This window comes from Acinonyx jubatus, chromosome D4 (assembly GCF_027475565.1).
Source record: "Acinonyx jubatus isolate Ajub_Pintada_27869175 chromosome D4, VMU_Ajub_asm_v1.0, whole genome shotgun sequence".
Lineage (NCBI taxonomy): Eukaryota > Metazoa > Chordata > Mammalia > Carnivora > Felidae > Acinonyx > Acinonyx jubatus.
The window spans coordinates 8,701,242-8,724,575 of record NC_069391.1 but is presented as its reverse complement, the minus strand read 5'-3'; the positions used below and the strand labels follow the sequence as shown (position 1 = coordinate 8,724,575).

At 46.6% G+C, this 23,334-nt stretch overlaps 1 protein-coding gene across 13 annotated transcripts in view; it reads left to right on the top strand.

The window, feature by feature from the left end:
* The window catches only part of RALGPS1 (Ral GEF with PH domain and SH3 binding motif 1), a 273,614-nt gene that overhangs the window by 9,030 nt on the left and 241,250 nt on the right, over window positions 1-23,334 (top strand). For 11 of the 13 annotated variants that reach the window (XM_027035143.2, XM_053204591.1, XM_027035139.2 and 8 more), the window contains exon 2: window positions 13,192-13,270. The exons of 1 other annotated variant lie outside the window; for it this stretch is intronic. The gene's annotated coding sequence lies outside the window, so the exon portion shown is untranslated. Of the gene's footprint in view, window positions 1-13,191; window positions 13,271-18,625; window positions 18,965-23,334 lie in introns of those variants that run through there. One more of the 13 variants, XM_027035141.2, reaches the window with a different exon arrangement.

The following is a 23,334-nucleotide window of genomic DNA, read 5'->3' as shown; positions in this document are numbered from 1 at the left end:
TTTTAGTTATTTTAGTTTCCTGATAATGGAACTTAAGGAGTGCAATTTGCAGTGAGGGTTTTAAGGTCTGTTTTCATTCTAGGGACTAGGAAACCCTGATCTTCCTTGTAAAGTACAGTAATTACTAATGCATGTGCTGATGGGTTGACAACTAAGATTAGAATTTGTTCTTGTTGGGAAGCTTTTTGATAAGATTAGAAGATTAGAATCTTTTAGATAAGATTTTGATGATTGATAGACAGCATTCTCTTGCTGTTTTCAAACCTGCCAGGTTGCTCTGGTTAGCTTATTTCTCTACTTTCTCTCTGGGTATACCTGCTACAGGGCTCTTTTGCAATGAGCACTGTTGTGAACTTTGCACTCATCAGATGTGGTGTCAGTCTGTCCTGAAAGTTAAGGGCACGGAGTCCACTCTTCCCACTGCTGAGGGTGGAACTTTGCCAGGGTTTCATACTCCGTGTCCTGATTCTCCACCCAGCAAATCCTATGGACTTTAGCACATCCATTTGTACATTGCATTTCGTAACAACTTCCTGCAGGACATAAAACGTTGCACATAGACCATGTTCATGAAGAAGCATTTACCTCTGATGAAAACCTCTGCATTGAGGTCCTTTGTTGAGTCGGAGGAACTAAGTCCTGACTTACTTTGTGTGCAGCTCTGGGGTCTGGTGGCAATATGCATATTGATCTTAGGGAGCTTCATCATGATCTTAGGGGGCTTCTTAAAGGCTGCGAGATTCTTGGAACCTAGTTTTATAAATATAGCCAATATCCTTTTGGAACAGAGACAGCAGCCTGGAATTATAGAAAAATCACCGGATATGAAGCCAGAATGCAAGTGTGTCAGTTTGTTCTGACACCTGCTTTCCAAATAAAAAGGAATATCCCTGGTGTGTATGTGTCCTTTCTTCAGTAGGAAAGCCCCAGTTTTATTTTTATCCTTTCTTATTTTATTTATATTAAATGTTTATTTTTGAGAGAGAGAGCGAGCGAGTGAGCAGGGGAGGGGCAGAGAGAGGGAGGGACAGAGGATACGAAGCGGGCTTTGCATTGACAGCAGAGAGCCTGACGCAGGGCTTGAACTCACGAACTGTGAGATCATGACTTGAGTCGCAATCGGGTGCTCAACCAACTGAGTCTCCCAAGCACCTCAAAAAGCCCCAGTTTTAAAATCTAAGATTGCTTTGTGAGGATCGAGTCAGAGTAAAGAAAGCTGGATGATGTGGAACTATTGTACCAGCAATGAAAGGCAGCCTTATTCCTTGTTCTTGCCTGTCTTTTAGACCTACCTGCCTGTCAGTCCATCTGTCTGTCTGTCCATCCATCCATCCATCCATCCATCCATAATCCATCCATTTCTGTTCAGGGCCTGCTGAGTGTGGGGCCACAGTACAGAAAAAAAGATGAATCTGGTCCTTGCTGTCTTTTAACTCATAATCTAGCAGCAAAGTTAAAGAAGTATAAAAGTAAGTACAAAAACAATAACAAGCATAGAAAACATTAACTGAAGCACTGAAGATGACTACAGAGGAGGAGTAGAAGGTGCCTGCCGACTGTAAACAGGGCAGCTCTACCTGCTGGGAAGGCCAGAGCCACTTTCCACAGAAAAGATGAGTTGGAGTTGACCAGGTGAACAGGTGACAGCTGCATGGTCATGGTTCCAGTTGGGACAAGAGCATGGCAAATTCCAGACGTTAACAGAGAGCCAGTGTGGCTGGAGGTCTGAGTTGCGAGGGAAACTCTGTAGTGTTCACACCCTGGTGGTTGGTGGTCCCGGTGCTGTTTTCTTGACCTGCACAGGCATCCCTGACAGGCTCTTGCTGACTCTTGTTTTACATAATTCCCATCTATCACCGAAAGCGTCTATTACTGAAACAATACCTGCCACGGTTTCCAAGATAGCAGTTGGGTTTATTTTTATTGCCTTCAAGATTGGTTGCTTTCTTTGCTTTTTGATCTCATTAGTGGTTTTCATTCCACATTTCCTGAGCTCGCACCTGGGTTTGGCACCGCAGGCTTTGCCCTCAGGAGCCCACGGACCTGACACACAGGAGTAAATAGATGAGAGTGGTGATGCTGCGTCAGGGATGGCAAGCAGTAGAAATGGGAGCTTGTGGGATGGAACCAGACTCACAGGATCTTAAAGATGGATTTTCAGTTTCCCAGGCAAAGAGGGACACGGGCAGAGGACACAGACTGCAGAGTAACAGAAGCAGGAAAGAACATGCTGTGTGTCAGGAGTGGTGAGCTGCCTGGCATTGCTAGAGGGTGAAGCTCATGAACACAGGGAGGAGACGCTGGCAGGAGATGAGGTCAGAGGTGTGGTTCAGGGTCAGTTCTCAGAGGGACTCGAAGGCAGTGCTTGGGAGTTCAGATGGTGTCCTGTGGCCAGAGGAGTACCGTTCCAGAGTTACGGGAGGAGGAAAACACTGCCGGTTGTGACCCTGGTGCAGAGGATGGTGTGGGGGAGATGAGTGCAGGGCTCTTGCCCCTGAGCTTGGCCATGGGGATGGAGAGGAGGAGGCAGGTTTGGGAGAAGCTGAGGAAGAGGCCTCCTTTCTTGCATATTTAGTGGATGGGAGGGCAGTATCAGGGTTTCTCACTTTAGTGATATGAAGGGCTGGGCCAGTTGCAGAGATAAGGAACAAGACAGGGGTATTGGGTTGAGGAGGAGGAAGTAGTGAATTCAGTGTTGGCAACAGCCAAGCTGAGTTTGGGAGGCTTGTGGGACAGCGTTTTGGCAGCTGGCCTGCTTGCCTGGAGCTCAGAGAAAGATCTGGGCCAGAGCAGTGGTCCTCAGTCTTTGGAGCATCAGGATCCTCAGTGGTGTTTGGGGGAGAGAGACTGGTCATCTGTATGCTGTGGAGCCTTCACAGGTGGCTCCAATACCCTGCTGGCTAAGAGAGAGAGACTTGGGGTCATCCTTGTATAGCTGGCCCAAAGTGATAGGAGAGAGGTGGGTCACCCAGGAAGTTTCTGCATAGTGGGCACGGGATCCTGGCTGGAGTGCTGGGGAGCACCAGTGCGAGGGATGGAGCACATAGAAGAGTCAGAGAAGGAGCTGGAGGAGGGTCAGTGAGAAAGTAGTAACCTAGGAAGATAATGGTGTGGAGACTTGTGGCTGGGGCATCCCCTCCAGCTCGCTGTCTGCAGGGCCTCTGCCCCTGCCCTTGAAGCTGGGTGCCCCAGGCTTCCTGCTGACACTTTTATTTTCACTAATGTTGGAGACAGTCCAACGTTAGTTCCTTTTGCTTCTGTGTGCAAAAGACCGAGAGAGGCTCTTGGCCGCGGCCAGTGTCTCAACCCTTCATCTTCCCTGAGACCTCCTCAGGCAGTGCACCGTGCCTGGTACTGCTGCTCTTTTGGTTTGAAATCTCTGGTTCCTGAAGCAGGAAAGTCGGGGCCCCATCCAGTGTTCTGAGGTTCAGGACAGGTCTGCAGCCTCAGTGGGAAGGGTGTGTGTCTAGATCCCAGGATCGGGAGCTGTCAGAGCTGTGCGAGGAAGTCCAGGAAGATGACAAAACCGTGCAGACTGGACTAAAGTGATGTGGGAGCCCTGTGACTGGGGTTGTGCATTCTCGGTCTCCTGTGTGTCCTGAGCTTGGGCAGCAGGTCAGAGCCTGGTGTACAACTTCCAGAACTTACAGATGGGTCTTAGAGTTAGTGTACATGAGATTTACCCAGACTGCTCATGAAGGGTGTCCTAAATTGACAAAAGTGGAAGTCCACCCCCCTGGTAGGCCTAAATGCCTGACAGAGATCAGCTTACAGAACCCAGTGAAGAGCCAACGAGAATCTGATGTGTGATGCCACATGCATCTTTAAGTAATACCCTGACCCCAAAACCTGGGAGTGTAGGGCAGAGGCGGAGACCTAGTTGGCACTGGCCCTGGTGCTGAAAACCACAGCTGAAGAGTGGTGAGAAAGGATCAGGGATAATTGGAGGTGAGTAGCTGTCCTTGATATCAGGGCCCACCACCCTGATATGAAGCCATTTGCCTCTCACAAAAGGAGAAAGAAAAAGGATTAATGTTCATTGGTTGAAAAACCTCAATGTTTAGCAAAGAGAAGGGAGCAGATGAGTGGATGGGAGTACCAGTACAGAACATAAAACGCTGTTCAGCTCTTGTGGGATGGAACACAGAGAAGTGGTTCCGAAAATGGGGCTGACTGAACTGGGTTCAAATCCTGCCTTTGCCTAAGGACTCACTACCACAGCCAGTGAAGATACTTTTATTGACAGTGTCCTTGGGTAGGTCACCTGACCTCCTGGGGCCTCACTTGCTAGGGTGAGTTTTCTCACATTAAATGGGTGTGATAGCAATACCCATCTTAGAGAATTTTTATAAGAACTCAGTGGTATATTAGTACAGAGAAGGTGCTTGACAAAGTGTCTATCACAGAGTAATGGTTCAGTAAATAACAGTAGTAATGCTGCTGATGATAATATGATCCTTGCGTGAGTACCTCTGCTGATTTCTCCACTGGACTAAACCCCACCAATGTAGCACACGTATGATGTAAAGGACTTCAGCAATAATAGGCTCAGCTGTTGATCCTGGATCAATAATTGGAGGTGATAAGGACCAATTAGCACATTAGCCTTAGTCGTTAGTGATGGTATAGATTTGTATCACCTCTTCTATCTTTCTGAGTATTTTGGTGGATATTGGGGGAGGTGGCATTACGGATTATTTACCTAGTGTTTGGTTGTTAATGCCAAAGTCTCATTTTTATGATGAGGCTTGCTACTGAGTAGCCTCTTATTAAATGTTTTTTTGAGGGCGTGGGGGGAAAATGTTTCTTGAATGGATAAGATGAAAATCAATCAGTTGATCAAGCAATCAACTTCTGGCTCTTTCCAGGGAAGTCTACACATAGTAATAGTGATAATGCCATATCTCCAAATGTTGGTAATTCCAGTGAGATAGTCTACAAAACTTGATAAAATAGTGATATTTATCTGGAAAAAGAAATTGGTAAAAACATTAAAAAAATTTTAGGGCACGGAAATGGCCTTCATTCTTCTATATTCCCGTTCATTTCAACAAATGTTTGAGTTTGTCTGCTATGTGTAAAAATAGTGCTAGACCCTTAGTTGGGGGAATATAAAAATTGACATCTATTGGATATCTTTCATGATACATATTCTCATATAACATTTATCTCTCTCCTTATGAGGGAGCCATTTTTGTAGTTTGGAGTATAAGTGACAGACAACTAAAATAACAAAGACATAACAAAGATAAATAAGATAGAAACTTCTCATGTGTGAGAAGTCAAGAGATAATCAGCTCAGGGTAGGTATAGAGCCTATATGGTCAGAGACTCAGGTTCCTTCTATCTTGTTGTTCCATCATGAGGCTATCTTGGGAATGACTTCCAAGTCTGAGGTCACTTCAAGGCCTGAAATGGCTGCTGGAGCTCTAGCTTTTGCATCTGCATTCCAACCTTTGAGGGCCACTTTCCAGAATTTGTGCATGACATTTCTTGCATCTCATTGGCCTGATCTTGGTCATATGGCCACACCTAGCAGTAAGGGAGGTTGGGAAATGTAATCTCTATTCAGGGAAGCCATGTGTCCACCTACAAACCAGAATTTCTGTTACTAAAGAAGGAGAGGAGGATGGTTATTGGGGGCCAGCATCACCATTACTGGCCCCATTTAAAATATGTGGAGTCTCAGAGTAGTTGAGATCAGCCTCATATATGTGGCCTATAAATGATTGAACCTTCACAACTTATTGTAAAGCAGTAATTTATTAATTCCATATGGCTCTTGGGTAAGAGCAGGAAAACAGATTTCTGGAAAATTAATGATTTCTTTGCTAACATGCACAGGACCTTAATTCATGAGCCATCAGGAGTTACACAATAGCAAGGGAAGGAATGGTTATTACATTGTTGGGACATTTGGCTTTCAATGCCAGAAGGAGTTGCTAAGCTTGACCCCAAACAGCAGTGGAGACTCCAGATGGGTTTGAGTTAAAGAACAAAACCTGGAGTTAAAGATGGGAAGATGTATACTGAGCTCTGTTATGGGATCTAGGAGAGGTGGGTTACAGGATTCAGGTTGGGGTGAGTTAGGAGGGAGAACTTCCCCTGTCTGTCTTCCTTCCTTCCTTCCTTCCTTCCTTCCTTCCTTCCTTCCTTCCTTCCTTCCTTCTTCCTTTTTGTATGTGTAATGCCTGAGTCAGAGGCAAAGGACTTTATTGCTAGCATAAACATTAGCGTGTGTGTCCATTTCCCTTCCCCCACATTCCATGGGGGTGATGCCATGGGCCCAGATGGAGGCTGTGCTTCTGTGTCAGGGCTGGGGGCACCAGGTGCTTTATAGCAGGCAGTAAGCAAGCTTGGCTTTTCAGCCCTGAGGGAGACATTGTCTCATCCCTCAAAGCTGCCCACTGCAAGCACAACCTTGAAAAGTGGCCTGGGTAAAGGCTGGTCAGAGGTTGCATTCTTGGCCTGCCCAACGGGACATGTTGGAGTGCCAGAGAACATGGAGGAGTGAGTGCCCTAACAGGTGCTTGCCAGGATTAATTGGGATAATGTGTGTGCCAACAGGAAGCTCTCGATCAGTGTCATTATCCCTTATGTCTCTGAAAAGACAGGTCCAGCTATGACAAGGTTGTTACAGTGTTCCCACCTGGTTTCCAGTGTTTAGACAAGACTGAAGGTTGTGGAATTGGTGGGGGGCTGGGCAGCCTGACAGGAAGAGAAAGGCTGATTCTCAATTGCTTGTGTATAGCTCTTGCCTTCTTTTTAAAGTTTTTTTAATGTTTAATTAATTAATTAATTTGAGAGAGAGAGAGAGAGAGAGAGAGAGACAGAGGGAGACAGAGAATCCGAAGCAGGCTCTGCACTGACAACAGGAAGCCCAGTGTGGGGCTTGAACTCACAAACTGTGAGATCATGACCTGAGCCGAAGTCAGTTGCTTAACCAACTGAGCCACCCAGGCACCAAACTTCTGCCTTCTTGTATACATTTCTTGTTTTATTTTTTCTTGTATGCATCTCATACCCAGTACAACCCTGGGCCATGTACTCTGCTAGCTTTTGGTAAGTTATTTATAATTCTCCTTTTTCTTATATATAATCAAATGAAGCCTATTTCTTGAACTTAATATTTGTGGTTTGCTTAACTTGAAATAAAGTACAGTGAGTTTTTCTTAAGAAATAGGTTATTACTTGTTCTTACATATGTTGAGCAAAGTCCTTGATAATTAGTTCCAAACTAATGAAACTTTTAAATCTGTATGATGTGTTATGAGTACCATAAAAATGTAGAGCTAAAGGGTGTTGAAAGATGAGCTCAACTACTATCCAGTTTTATAGAAGAGGAAACTGAGGCAAGAGAAGACAGTTACTAAAGAGTGGTCCCAGTTGATGAGTGCCAGATGCAGTGCTGGGCCTTCACCCACAACCCTGCCCAAGGAACCTTGAATCCGTTAGGGTGAGTAGAGAGGAGACCAAAGGGAATATGTGTGCAAATTTTGGGTAAATACCAGACCAGGTCTCACGTGTCCTCATTTAAGGATGAACAAATAGAAGAAGGAACACTGGAGGGGATGCACTGAGATCAGTGGTGTCAAGGGAAGTCAGTAAGGTGTGCAAGAAACAGAGGAGGAGCAAGCTTTGGACAGAAGGTTTCCCAGCTTCAAAGGTTGTCTTTGTCCTCCCTGAGAAGTTAGAGATGCTGTGAAAAGTGAGATGATGAGTCAACAGACAGAGATGAGAAAGCAGCTTGCGGACTTAAGGTACAGAAGGAAATGAAGCGCATGATGCCAGCATTTGAGACTGTGGCACCGCGGTATGTCAAGGGGTCAGGAGGAGACACATTGCCGTGCTCAGAAGGGACAAGAAAGCCACAGAGGAGACCCCAAGGTGTGGATAACAAACCAGCCTGGAGACCAGAACAAACAGCGTAGAAGGAAGCCTCAATTTTTCTGAAGAAGGACCTGAATCTGTAGATTAGAAGGGCTCATCGTGAGCCAGGCAAAATTAGCCAAAATTAGGAGAGGATACCATTGCCATCCTGGCAGAAGGAACCTTTAAATCAAAGAAAAAAAATTAGCGAGGCTCAGGCTTACCTACAGCATAGGTGCCAGGGGGCAATGGGACAGTACCTGTCAAGTTTTGAGGGAAAAGGTTGTGACCAAAAAAAAAAAAAAAAAAAAAAGAATTCTCAGCCCAGTTTTAGTTCACATTTGGTGGTAACAGAAATTCTTTCCAGTTGTATAAGGACACACCTTGTGTGTAGCTTTTGCTACAACCATGCACCACTCCGGGGTAGGGGGAAATCATTGGAAGGCATGCTCCCATCACTGAGAGATGAGTTAGAATAAAAGACCATCCACGGGCAAGTCATAGGAAAGGGTTGGCAGTGGGAGTGGAACCATTCAAGTATCAGATGATTTCAAAGTAGTTGTTCTGATTATGACATAAAATATAATACAAATGAAATGATGGAGAGAAGACAGAACATGAAACCATAATTAACAGAGAAAGCAGGGGTTCCTGGTTAAACTAGGGATCATGCATGTGAAGACACTCTCCACTCTAAAGAACTGTACACATATGAGGGGTAAAATATTTGAAAGCAAGCTCCATGCCATCCAGTCTGCCTGCATGTGTGTTTTCTAGCTAATAAAATGCTGTGCAGGTGTGCAGTGTACCTGGGGCCACCCTTGTGGTGATTCCTCTGGACATCATCTTTTCGAACCACCCTGGAGAGATTCGCTTGGTACCTTCATTCTGCAGGAGGGCATATTGCTGGTGAGACTGTAAAATGGTGCATACACTTTGGAAAACAATATGTCAGTGTCTCAAAAAATGAAATACCAAATTACCACATGACTTAATTCCATTCCTAGGTATATACCTGGGAGAATTGAAAGCACATGCTTACACCAGAAGTTGTACATGCATGTTCATAGCAGTAGAAGTGTTATTCATAATAGCCCCAAATGGAAACAACCCAAATATCCCATCAGGTGATGAATGGATAAACAAAATGTGGTACGTTCATATAATGGAGTATTATTTAGCTATAAAGAAGAATGAAGTACTGATTCTTGGTACAACATGGATGAACCTCGAAAACATTCTAAGTGAGAGAAACCGGACACCAAAGGCCACATACTGCCTGATTCTTTCTTATGAAATGTCTAGAAGAAGCAAACCCATAGACACAGAAAGTAGATTGGTGGCCGCCAGGGAGATGGGGCACAAGAGTGCGTGCTAATGGGACAGGGTTTCTTTTGGGGCTGATGAAAATGTTCTGGAATTAGTGGAGATGACTGTGCAACTTAGTGAATATGCTAAAACCTGCTGCGTTCTAGTGTAAAAGGGTCCATTTTATGGTATGTAAATTATATCTCAATTAAAAAGTAGTTCTTTTCCTGATTATTAAATGTTAATTATGGAAAAGTAAGAAAATAAAGATAGATGTCCCCCCCTAAAAAAAAGCCATCATCTCTTTTTATTGTTTTCCTTCTTTTTTTTTTTTTATTGTTGAAGTATAGTTGCCATACAGTGTTATATGAGCTTCAGGTGTACACCATAGTGATTTGTGACTGCACAATTCTATGCATTATTCAGTGCTCATCATGATAAATGTAATTACCTTCTGTCACAATATACTGCCGTGACAATATTATTGACTGTATTCCCTATGCTGTACTTTTCGTCTCCGTGACTTAACTTAATACTGGTACAATACTTTGTACCTCTTAATCCCCTTTTGCTCATCACCCACCCTCTTCCCCTCTGGCAACCACCAGTTTTCTGTATTTAAGAATCTGGCTTTTTGTTTTGTTTTTTAGGTTCTTCATGGAAGCGAAATTATATGGTATTTGTCTTTCTCTGTCTAATTTCACTTAGCATAATAGCCTCTAGGACCATCCATATTGTCACGGATAGTAAGATCCCATTCTTTTTTATGGATGAATAATATTCCATTGTGTATATGTGCCTACCATATCTTCTTTATCCACTCCTCTGTCAGTGGACACTTGGGCTGCTTCCATATCTTGACTATTGTAAATAATGCTGCAATAAACATACAGGTGCATGTATCTTTTCCAATTAGTGTTTTTATTTTCTTTGGGCACTTACCCAGTACTGGAATTACTGGATCATAGGGTAGTTCTATTTTTAATTGTTTGAGGAACAACAAACAATTGTTTGAGGCGCCCCAGACTTATTTATTTTATAACTAGAAGTTTGTTCCTCTTAATCCCTTCACCTGTTTCATCCATCTCCCCACCCATCTCTGCTCTGGCAACCACCAGTTTGTTCTTTGTATTTAAGAATCTGTTTTTTGGGGTGCCTGGGTGGCTCAGTCGGTTAAGCGGCCGACTTCGGCTCAGGTCACGATCTCGCGGTCCGTGAGTTCGAGCCCCGCATCGGGCTCTGTGCTGACAGCTCAGAGCCTGGAGCCTGTTTCAGATTCTGTGTCTCCCTCTCTCTCTGACCCTCCCCCATTCATGCTCTGTCTCTCTCTGTCTCAAAAATAAATAAAAAACGTTAAAAAAAATAAAAAAAGAATCTGTTTTTTGTTTTGTTTTGGTTTTGTTTTAAGGTTCCATATATAAAATCATACAGTATTTTTGTTCTCTGTCTGACTTATTTCACGTAACATAATAATACCCTCTAGGTCCATCCATGTTGTTACGAATGGCAAGATTTTATCAGCCATTATCTTATTCTTAACACTTGGGGTACATTTGTCCAGACTTTCTATGTGTCTGTCTCAAAGTTGGATCAATAGACCATTTTATTCTTCTCTTCTGTCATGAGTTGTGTTTTGGGATGGGCACAGTCCACAAGCATGTTCTTTTATTAAGTGTTTTAGCCTCTTGTGAAGGTGTTTATGTTGGAAACAGTATTTCTCTGCAAGTAGAAACAGTACACTGAAACACTGAAGTCCAAAGACCTGGGGTCCTGCTCTGACTCACCTTAGGTTTGCGAGCCTGAGAGAGGTGCTTAATTTCAGTTTCCTCATCCTCATCTTTTGAAGTTTTTTTTTTCTTTGAGAGAAAGAGAGAGAGTGTGAGTGGGGGAGAGGGGCAGAGGGAGAGAAAGAGAATCTTAAGCAGGCTCCACACCGAACATGGAGCCTGCCTGACACAGGGCTCGATCTCAAGAACCAGGAGAGCATGACCTGAGCCAAAGTCAAGTCAGACACTCAATCACCTGAGCCCCCCAGGCGCCCCTCACTCTCATCTTTAAAAGGAATTGCGATACTGACTTTGTGACATCTTGTCCACGAGGATGGCTACCCTTGGGCGGTAGGTAGTGATAGAAGGGGGTGCAGTGGGTTTCTGGGGGTGCTGGTGATGTTTGGTCTCTCCTTCTGGGTGCTGGCTACATGGATATACCCACTTCGTGAGAATTCTTTAACTTGTGCACTTAAAATTGTGCTCTTTTGTGTGTGTATGTTGCACATCTGTAAAAAGTGTACTTAAAACACTGAGAAAAGGGAAGCGTATCAGTCACATTGCTCTTATTAAAGCTATTATTAGTCATGAGAATGAAAGCTTTTTGTGTTGTTGATGAATAAAATAAAGTCATTGTTTTAGCCTGTTTATTTCATCTTTATTGCTTTGATCATTGTGTTTGTTTTATAATACGTATAACACGTCGGTACATTGGAATGTGTAGTTAACGTACAAATAAATATACGTACGTTAGAGGTGTTCGCTTAATATTTCTCAGCTGTCGCTAGTGAAGGGTCAGAAGGTTTGGTGAGCTGTGTGGCTCAGGGTGGTAGCAAGGGGGCCGCCTGAGCGCAGCCTGGCTGCTGGAAGCAGGTGGGAAGCAGGTGGGCCAGTGGGTGGGCCTCCAGCAGTTCAGTGGGTGTCTGTGTTTGGGTTGGTTTCCCTGTTGCTGGAGCATGACGCGTGAGACATAGCAGGGTGGTGGTGGGCTGGAGAGGGAGGCAGACGCCAGATCTCCGGGAGGAGGGGCTGAGGGGAAGCTCTGAAAGGTGAGAGGACAAAAGGAAGGGGTCAGCAGAAGAAAGGAGCCGGCAGAGGAGGCTGGAGAGGCTAATGGGATGGGAGGAGACAGAGCCACAAAGTCGTTATTAGGGGCCGAAAGCTGAGTTTCCAGAAAGAGGGTCTAGTGAACCAAGAGGTGGGAGAACCTGAGGTCACTAGTCTCTGCAGTTGGGAGGTCTTGGTGGCCTGGGAGGGAGCAGCCCCACTCGTCAGGTAGAGTGTTTCCAGGCGGGTGGTAGTGAGAGGGTGCGGTACTGAGGAAGTTGGGGTGTCTGATGATGGGAAGCAGCCTGGAGTTCAAGGGTCAGAGTTCTTTTGACGACTGGGGAGGACTGCAGGTGTTCTCAGGTAGAGGGTAAGACCAAGAGAGTGGAAGAGATTGGGGTTGCCAGGGAGAGGTGTCTTAGCCCCGAGCCCAGGCCAGTGGTTGGCCCTGGATCTCTGGCAATTGCCTCTTTCTCAGAGGTGGGAGCAGAGGACCAGGAGAAGATACAGAAACATTTAGGCTAAGGGAGGGACCCAAGGGAGCCGAAGTCAACTCTCCTCAGTGAAGGAGGTGGTGCGGTCGCCCTCCTGGGTGTGGAGTGAGGTGGGAGAGGGGGGTTGCTGTAGAGGACAGAAACCAGTGACGGGGGCCTTTGCAGGCACCCTATGCAGGATGCTTGTCTGTGCCAGCGGGCTGCCAAGAGGCCGTCTGTGTGTTGGGACATGCTGGCCGCTCCCTCCCTTGTATGCACACTCTTTTCAACACTAGTGTGCTCAGAGGGCCGGGGTGTTTGTGTCTGGGTACTCCTGAGTCCCCTTCCTGCTGGGTAGTGCCCGAGGCCATGGCTGGTGCTTTGGGCCTGCCAGAATGCACATTCCCATAGAGTCGATGCTTTTCTTTGGGGGTGATTCCCCCGGGCAAACCCTTGCATGCTTAACACAGCATGTATCCAAAGCATGACAGGAAAGGAGAAGTTTAAGAAGTTTAAGTTGATTTTGATGCATTTGGGACAGGCTTTGCTACCTGGTAGGCTAATGGTGATATAAAATATTGACCTGCGGGAAAAACTGACATTTCAAAGAACAGGCTGAAATCATATCTTACAGCACTATAGTTGGTCTGACCTTGCTGAGCTTTGAAAAACAAATCTTACCATATGGAACATGGTTGTAAATGTAGTTATTCCTCCTACTTTTACAGCGGCTACTGTTTGGAAAGAGACGTGCTGGGATGGTATATCCTGTTGGCCTGGGATTATGAAGCCCCACATGTATTCCTGGTAAGTTGGCTTATGGACCGTAGTCAGATGTGCTCTCTTGAGCAGGGCCGTAATATACAGGCACAGAAAGGTGCACGCTGGTGCAGGAGATCTGGGTGGTGGTGCGGTCAGAGGAACCTCATGCCAAGTGGGGTCTGTGGGGCTGAGGAGCTGCAGGGTGGCTTTTGGGACATCAGACATCCTCCGTGAGCCATGCATGCAGAGGTTCCTTCTCTCCAGATTAAACTCTGAGGTTTTCTCTGTTGGTTCTTACATCAAGGGCTTTTCTTTTCTCTACCTCCTTGTGCAGAACCTCTTGTTGCTCCCTTGTTATGCTGTTACCTTTTTGGTAAGGTGAGAAGCTGGTGAGAAGTGGTGAGAAGCTGGATGTTCTGTGTCTGACTCCCCAGTACCTGGGATGACTTCCTTTCTCTCAGCCTCAGTCTGTCCCTGTACTTCCACACAGACCCTTCTCCTCTCTCTTTCCAGTTCAGCTACCCTTGCCCCAGACCCTTCATCAGAAAGGCCAGCTCTTGTGTGAGTGGCTTGGCCGTGGGAGGAAGGGTGAAGGCATATGAAGACAAATAAGACGTGGTCATTGTCTTCAAGAGACCGCACTCTGGTGGTCAGTGCCCTGCCACCCTCTTCCCCCCCCCCCCCCGCCCCCATTCTTGCTCCCTAAGATTCTGTGAGCCCTATCTGTGTGCCCCCAGCTGCTCGGGGCTCTCCTTCCTTTTAAACCCTCATGGCACATATTTTAACTTCCTCGTGGCCCTGCCTGCATTCTGCATCACATCATGCTTTTTGTGATGTACCCTGTACCTCCTACCTTACCTCCTTTACCAGACTTTAAACTCTTTTTTTAAGAAGTATTTATTTATTTTTGAGAGAGAGAGAGGGAGTGTGTGCACACACAAGAGCCGGTGGCGGTGGGGGAGGGGCAGAGAGAGAGGGAGACAGAGGATGCAAAGCAGGCTCCATGCTGACAGCAGAGAGCTTCACACGGGGCTTGAACCCACAAACCTTGAGATGATGACCTGAGCCAAAGCTGGACACTTAACAGGCTGAGCCACCCAGGCGCCTCTAGACTTTAAGCTCTTTTAAGGCAGGGGTTGTGTCTTGCCCATTATTGTATCCCATGCAGTGCCTTATATACAGTAGGTGCTCAGTAAATATTACCAGACTGAAACCAACTTGGACTCTTTTATGGCTCTCCACACCCATCTGCTTTGTGGCCATGGTTCTCGGGTCTTGAGACAACATAAAAGAATAAAAGGGGGAGAAGCAGAGAGTGTTTGCCTAAAAGAATGTTAAGAGATTCTGTACAGGTAGGAGAAATCACAAAAATGTTAAAAGCTTAAAGATTACGATATTTTTCAGATTCTTCTAGTAGCCTTACCCTTCTGTCAACCCATTATCACAAAAGAGGCAGAAGGTGAAGTGTCTGATGTTTTCCTACCAGGGCTTCAGTCTTCCTTCATGTTCCACAATTAACTACAATACAAGTAATTCATATAGTGCTTAGAAGAAGCTCTTTCCCTGAAACTTACCTACTGGTGGGATTGGTTCCCCGAGGAGGATGCTGGAGACAGCTGCTGGAGGATGGGCAGGAGCACAAGACAAAACAGACTCAGAGGGAAGTAATCTCCCTGAGGTCGCAAAGCAAGTTAGTGGCAGAGTTGAGATTGGACTCTAGGTCAGTCTTGTTCTAGAAATGGAACCTGTCTCCACTGTCTGTGCTTTTGGGTCTGATTAGAACTGGATTCCAGGATGAGGCACCTGGCTGGCTCAAGTTGGAAGAGCATGCAACTAACTCTTGATTTCAGGGTTGTGAGTTCGAGCCCCATGGTGGGTGTAGAAACTACTAAAAAAGAAATAAACTTTTTAAAATGTTTAAAAAAAGACTTAAAAAAGAAAACAGAACTGGATTCCTGGAGAGGGATGGTGGTTGCCCACTTGCTGTCCGCCGAGAATCTGGGCAGAATTGCCCCCAGTCTGTGCAGGTGCGAGGACTCCTCTCTCCTGTCATCACCAGGGTGGGGACCGAAGGGCAGAGCATCTGCCCCGCCCACCTCTCAGCAGGAAGGTCACACTTCACCAGCTCATTTCCCTTGGGCCCTCTTGAACAGAGGCTGTCAGGTCGTCCAGGGCTTCAGGCTTCTGCTGCCGCAGAGGCTCAAGCAGTCTGCCATAAACGGGGAATGTGAGAACCCGTGTCCTTCAACAGGCAATGGCAAGTGACAGCACATTTTTGGAGACTTGGCCATAGAAAGGAGGGAAGGCCAAGCTTCACACTTGGAGCAGTGGCTCCTTTGAGGCAGGATGAATGGAGAGGACGCTTAAGAACTTTAATTCACAAGGAAGGAACTCCCAAAGGGGTGAGATTGGAGTGTACCAGACGCTTTCTGGAACTAAAAAAACATGTATTTTGATTTCAAGGATCAATAGAGGAGTTGAAATTAGTGGTTTGGAAAGTCACACAGAAGAAATGCCTCAGAACCCAGAACAATAATAAAAAGAAATGGAAATCATGAATTAAAATGTGAGACACTTAAAGGCCTTATCCAGGAGACCTGGCATGGGGGTAGTAGAAGTTCCAGAAGGAGAAAAAGGAATAGATGGAGGAGTAATAGAAAAGCAGTAGAGGGAAATAGCCGTGAACTGAAGAAAGATGTGATTCTTCAGATTCCGTGGATTCATCCAGTTCATACTAAGGCTAACATTTAACCTATTCTCTAGTAAAATTCTTAAACTCCAAGAAGAAAGAGAAAAATCTCTTGTAAGAAGAAGGAGCAGGATGTTAAAGGAAAGAGAATTAGACTCTCATTAGGCTTCCCATACACAGTGCTGGAGGCTGGAAGGCAGTGGACTTGTCTGCAGACTGCTCGAGGGACAGGGGCTGCAGTCCTCTGTGTGCCCAGCCGCAATGCCACTCACGGCTTGTTGCAAAAGAAAGGCGATTCAAACATGTGAGGGCATAAAACATACAGTATCTATGAAGTGCAGCTGAGAAAATGCCTTGTAAAACTGTCCAGTGGAAGGACAGTGAAAGCAGGGCAGAGAGGATGGGATAGAGGAAGAATGCAGGGAGCAGAGCAGGGCACCTGTCAGTGCCTGTGGTTTATCTCAGTGACTCCTGCTGTGCATCGGCGTTTTTATTGTGGTAACTTAGTAACAGTTTTTAAGATAGACGAGAACCGCTGTATGGCGAAACACAACAGGCTGAAAACAAAAATTTGAAACCACCTTTGCAAAACCTACGGTTGGGAGAAGGGATGAGAGAGTGAAGAAATCTGTGTTCCATGTTTAGGACACTTAGATAAACACAGAGGAAATGAAACACAGAGGCTTTGTTTTTATCTGTCTTAAGGAGGGAGAAATACAGGTTCAGTTTTGACTTTTGGGGATGAGAAGGTGTATTAGGGCTAGATTTGGTTGCATACAGTAGATAACCCCTGCATAAAATGGCTTGAACGATAAGGGTTTATATGTTTTCATCTCATGAAAAACTGAAGAGGTAGGCGGTGTACGGTTGGTATGGTGGAATCAGTGTCATCCTAGACCCAGGTTCCTTAGGTCTATAGCAGATTGCCTCCTGATTCATGATGGCTGCTTGAGCTCCAGTCATTACATCTGCATTCCAAAAGCCTGAAGGAGACAAGGGGAAGAAGGGTGTGCCCGTGCACTTTCAGACATTTCTTTTTTTTTTAACCTAACAAAAGATACTTTTTTTTTTTTTATTATTGCTCTCATCACCTAGAAAATTCCAAGCATTTTAGGAGCTCTGTACGAGCAAGGGGGATAAAGACCAAATACATATTTCTTATTATAAGTCACAATTTCATAGTGACCCTTTCAGACCTTTCTTAAAGGTCTCACACGGCACTAACATTTATACCTCAATGAGTAGAGCTTAGCCACATTGAGCTACAAGGGAGCACAGGGTGGGCTTAGCTAAAAAACAGGAGTTCTCATTCTAAAGAAGAAAGGGAGAAAGAAAGAAGTTGAGATCTCTGCCTCAAACTATAATCAGTAGCAGAATGAATACAAATTAAAACAATAGTTTTCTTTTTTTGCCTTTTTAATTAGCAAAAAAAGTTACAATGAAACCAGTGTTAGCAAGTGAGTGGGGAAGTGGGTCCTCTATGACATTGCTGGTAGGGAGTATGAGCTGTTCTAATTCGTGGGGAACATAATCTCAAAGTATCTAATACACTTTAACGTGTGTATTACACGTTAACTTTACACGGTAAAGTGTATTAGATACTTTCTAATTTTTGGAGTGGCAAAAAGGCAGCGATGGATTAGGCGTTTATTACAAAGGAGCCGGCCTTCTCTGTTCCCACATGGGAGAAGGCCACAGTCTGGTGGGTTTAAAAGATAGATTGCATAATAACGTCTCCAGTAGGGGTTGCAAACTGGTGGCCTGTGGTGGCAGATAACCCTGTACTGGGCACTGTGTTAAGTGCTTTACACAGTGAACTTACTCTCATCTTACAGTGAACTCACAAGGTGGGCAGTATTAGATCACCTATATTTAGAGGAGGAAATTGAAGCGCAGAAAGACTAAGTATCTTTTTTTTTAAAGATTATTTTTTAAAATATTCACTTATGAGAGACAAGAGACAAGAGACAGCGTGTGAGCAGGGGAGGGGCAGAGAGAGAGGGAGACACAGAATCCGAAGCAGGCTCCAGGCTCTGAGCTGTCAGCACAGAGCCCAACATGGGGCTCGAGCCCACAAACCACAAGAGCATGACCTGAGCCGAAGTCGGACGCTTAACTGACTGAGCTACCCAGGTGCCCTGAGACTAAATATCTTTCTTAAGGTCACCCAACCAATAGATGCTAGGCCCAGGCTGTGACCAGGGCTCCAAAATCTGAACTTCTATCCACTCTGCTACCTGGCCCAAAGAGCACTGTCTAATCTCCCCCTTGGTTGCTTTGTGTGGCCAGTTCAGAGCTTTACAAATGTTCCAAATGGAAAGTTCTAAGTGGTGTAGTTAGCCACAGGCCCCGTGTGTCCTGCTCCTGTTATACCTGCGTCTTCACAGTGACCTCATCTGCCTGGGCCCTGCAGGCGCTTGAGGGTATGGCCTTGGTTTCTGGTATGAGTCCCGCTTGGTTATGTGTATTTATGCGGCTTAGCGGAAATGCTTGGAGGCATACACCTTGCTGCTTGCTGTGATTACCTCTGGAGTGTGGAAGGGGGAGGGCGGCGGGGGAAGGGTGGGTTGATGAGTTTTATTTGTACATCTTACTGGATTTGCCTTAGAGCCACAGGGACCTGTTGCTTTTGCAGTTTAAACTGGAAGTCCAATGAGGTAGAATCTATAAATAATTAAATATCAAGAAACATCCCAGTAACTGTAACTGTACCTTCCTTTCTGTCATTTCTTTTGAGATTGTCTTTATAAATGTGACTGTTTAAGCAAGGAGACATGAGTTTTCCTTTCTGTAAGATGAAGGCCATCCGTTGGAACATGTGACACTTTGTGACTTTTGAGCATCTGGTTCCGGAACCTAAACTTACATTGACAGCAGCACAAAGGTTGCTCAGGAAAGGGTTTGTGAGCCGTGGAAGCCTCGGGCCAGCTCCTGACACGGCTCGCGTGACCCTCTTACTGGATGTCTTGGAGAGGCAGCCGAGTGCTGTGTGCCAGAGCTGTGGCGGTCCGGGGAGGAAGACGAACCCAGATGCAGGACAACTGTGGCAGGTGCCATGGAGGAGAAGGCTGGGTGCTCTAAAAGCCAGTGGGAGAAGGACATAACAGAGGGGGTCCCAGAAGGGTTCCTGGAGGAAGTAACATCTAGATTAAGACTGGAGAGGAGAGGAGGGAGGATGGCCTCACGGCCCCACTGAGAGACAGCAGGGCAGGCGTGGCCGCTGGCGACCTCTCCAGCATTTTGGCACCTGTTTGCGCATCTCTCCTTCCTTGGCTGGAAGCCGCCTCCACAGGGCTGGCAGAGGGACTGCGACTCCCAGCACAGAACATGCTTCCCCATAGGCGGGGCCTGTGGTACCTCTAAGCCCCCTCTTTCCTTCCCCTGTGAGGACCACAGCCCTGACCACTTGGGAGTGGGTTTGAATGCAAGGAATCGGTGGGTGGGGTGGGGGAAGGAGTGCACAGGAAGCAAGGACAGCAAGGCTAGGATGTGATGGTCGCATGGGCCATGTGATGGTCACATGCGCTGGCTGGGCTTTGAAGATCAGTCTGTAGGGAGCCTGGGAGGGATCTGGGCTGGAGGGATTGTTAAGGCAAGTTTCACCTGTTCTTAGTTGAGGCGGCCGCTGGGAGGCGACTTCCACCTGGGTCCTGCCTGAGCCCCGGATGTTGCTGTGCTCCCCCGGCCCCTCCTGCCTCAGGCGTTAGCCCCAGTATTTGCACCGCTTCTCCCCGCCCCACCCTGCAGGGGTGTTCGTACCTGCGGGGGGGCCTTGTCTCCTTCGAGTCCTTTTGTGCACTCCTTGAGCCTTTTTGGGGGCAGCAGAACCAGATGGCTTGGGGGCGCTGTTGGGGTGGCTCAAGCATCCCAGCCTTGCTCTGACCTTGCCCCTTCCCTTCCACAGTAGGCTGGGGGAGTAATTCATCCATTTTTATTGAGAACACAGCCGACGGCTGGGTTCTGTGCTGGGGACTGAGGCTAAAATAACCGTTGGAGAATCTGCCCTGTGCCGGGCACTGCCACCAGCACTTACCCACAGAGGCGGCCTCAGCTCAGGGACCTCATGCACATGGAGCACTCAGGCGAGTGCCGCACAAGCTGGGGCACAGAGGGGGAAGTGGAGCTTAGAGAGGCCCTTGCCCCCTGCCATGCTGGTGGTAGGTGGAGAGCTGTATTCAGACACAGGGTGTCGCGCTTGTAGGTGCCGTCCCTGGTGGCGAACGAGATGGGTACAGAGCTCGTGGCCCAGCAGGCACATGCTCAGGGATGACGGCAGTTCCCCGTCAGGGTGACAGGTGCTGTGGCAGGTTAGTGGAGGGCGCACAGAGGAGGGGCCCTCGACCCAGACCGAGGACCAGAGGATGGAGAAGGGACCAGTGTCCCAGGAAGAGTCCTTGGTGTGATCAGCATCACTGCCCTGTCACCCGGGGCTTGTACCTCAGTCTCCTCTGGGCTTTGGTGAGGAGGTGCTGGCTTAGTGGCTTGTGCTCATGCCCCGTTAGTTAGTGATTAATCACGGAGAGCAGCTCCGTGGCTCCTGAGCCCAGCCAGACCCGTAGGACCTTGGCCCTTAGGCACTCTCACTGGGGAAGACCTGTCCTCTTCCACAGGCTGTGTGACCTGAGTTTGTCACTACAAATTCCCCAACCTTTTTGGGGACACATACGCAGAGGGCCTGGTTTTATGGATCTGTGCCCCCCAACCCACCTCTCTCCACTTCTGCCCTCGAGTACATTCGTCAAGGACTGCGCCCTTGTAGTTACAATGGAACGTTGTAAAAACTCTGAAAATCCAAGCTGAATAAATCCTGCCTTGACCCTGCCACCCAAGAAACCAGACTGCATCTGTGCCACCCATTTTCTCTCCAGTCCCTGTCCACGGGGCAAGTGGGGTTGCTACAATTGTGCGCCTTGCGGACGGACTTCCTTGATGGGCTGCGGAGGACATTGCTCGGCTGGAAATGGCCACCAGGTGGTGCCAGAGCACCAGGCGCCCGACCCCACCCTCCTGGGTCGGGACTACCTGGCCGTGAGCCGTGCTCCAAGTGCACGTCTGTGGAAGTTCACTTTCGGGTTTCTCCCCAGATGCCGTGTTGCTCACAGCCTTGTTTTATCACCTACTTGGAAAGAAATGGAGCAATACTGAAAGTACAAAAAGTAGAAAGTAAAAGTGCTATGCACTGACACCTTTCGCAGGTGACGGTAGTAACAGTCGTGTCTTTATGTACGTGTGTGTGCCCACAAGTGTGCATACGTATTGGAAAGCATGTCCAGATGTCACTTTCTCAGTGAAAGCACTTCTCAGCCCTCGCATTGAAGATTGCAACCCCTCCTTCCCCTCTGCCTGGCCGCCCCCGCCCTGCTTTCCCTTTTTCCTCTCTTACCACAGCTGACTCTCCATACACTTTTCCCTGCGTGCTGTATTGTCTGCCTCCTCCACCAGCAGGTACTGGGGGATTTCTGGCTTTTCCTTCACTGCTCTGTGCCCAGCACCTGGAACAGTACCTGACCCAGACTAGACTTCCAGGAAATACTTGCTGAATGAAATAATAAGGGTGGCTGTGTCCTGAATTTGTGGCCATCTTTCTCTGTCCATAACTATTTGTCTGTCGCATCCTTTTCAATCATCCTTTCCATCCCCATCAGTGGATGTGGTCCACCTACCTGTACTGAAACACGCCAATGAGGCTTTCCAGTGTTTTCTTCTCTTTTTTGCAGGTGGTGGTATGGTCAGTGACTTGCTGGAACATACTCTCTGGTCGGTTGCCCGTCTGATGATTTCCTTGCTTTGCTCAGACTCTGGGCTAAGTGCTTCCCAAATAGCATCTCGTGTGGTCCTCACACCTATGAGAAAGGTGCTGCTGGTAGCTTCTCTCTTTGCAGGTGGGAAGTTGGGGCTTAAAGAACAGGCTCCTGGCCTGGGCCACATGTCTGCTGAGAGCTGAGCCAGGCTCTTGGGGAATTCCTTCCATATTAAGGATCTTACTACATCCTCTCTCATGACATTTCAGACACACATTTCCCCATTTTTTTTTTGTTTTACATCTTTTATGTCTTTTTAAAAATGTTTATTTATTTTGGAGAGGGAGAAAACAAGTAGGGAAGGGACAGAGAGAGAGGGAGAGGGAGGATCCCAAGCAGACTCTACACTGTTGGCTCAGAGCCTGACATGGGGCTTGATCTCACTAACTATGAGATCATGGCCTGAGCTGAAATCAAGAGTTGGATGCTTAACTGACTGAGCCACCCAGGTGCCCCCATTATGTCTTTAAAAACAATTTTTTTAACATTTTTATTTTTGAGTCAGAGAGCAAGTGGAGGGGGGGCAGAGAGAGGGAGAGGCAGAATCCGAAGCAGGCTCCAGGCTCTGAGCTGTCAGCACAGAGCCCAATGTGGGGCTTGAACCCACGAGCAGTAAGATCATGACCTGAGCCACAGTCGGCTGCTTAACCTACTGAGCCACCCCGGTGCCCCAATGATGTCTTTTCTTATACAGAGTTCGATTTTTTTTTATTGTAGTTAAATCTGCTGATGGTTTCCTTTGTTTTTCTGGCTTTTGTGTCACCCTAGAGAGAACTTCTTCACCCCAGGGTTATTAAAAAAAAAATAATGGTTAGCGTTTCCTCTGGTATTTTTGGGGGATTTTATGTTTGGTTAAGTCTCTAATCTATCAAAATTTTATTCTTATATATGATATTGGGTAAGATTTTAAACAAATCCCCCCACCCCCCTTAAGAGAATAGTAAATTGTTTTGTCAACATCTGTTAAGTGATCCATCCCTGCATGCTGTTTGCATTGCCACTGTGACCAGATGTTAATTCTCACATGTATTTGACCCTGTGCTCTGGGCTGCGTTCTGTCCTGCTCATTCATTCATCTCTCAGTGCTCTTTATCCTCGACCATGGCTTCCTGGCAGGACAGATCACTTCTTGTCACGTGTCCTTTTTTTGAAAACTTCTTAGCTTTTAAAAATTATTCTTCCAGAGGAAATTTCAAATCAATTTGTTGAATTCCAAAATGAATCCCCTTAGAATTTAGAATGACCTTGTATTTTATTTATAGATCAGTTGGGGAGAGTTGATGCTTTTGCAATATTGTCTCCTTATTCGGAGGAGTGAAATCTCTCTCCTTTAATTTGTCTTCTTTTTTGTTAGGAAAACTTCATAATTTGCTTCAAATGATTTCTGTACATTTCTTTTGAAGTTTATTTGTAGGTGTCATTTGCTTGGTGGACTCCCAGGCCATTGCCTTTTCTAGCTGGCTGTTGAGACCAGAGAGACCGTTGATTTTGTGGCCAGATGTCTGACACTCATAGCTGCTCTTCTGTCCACTTCCATTCGCTGCAAATCTTCTAGGAATTCTTAACTTCTGGTTTGGTGATGTCATTCCTCCCTGTATTTCAACACTGCAACAGATTTC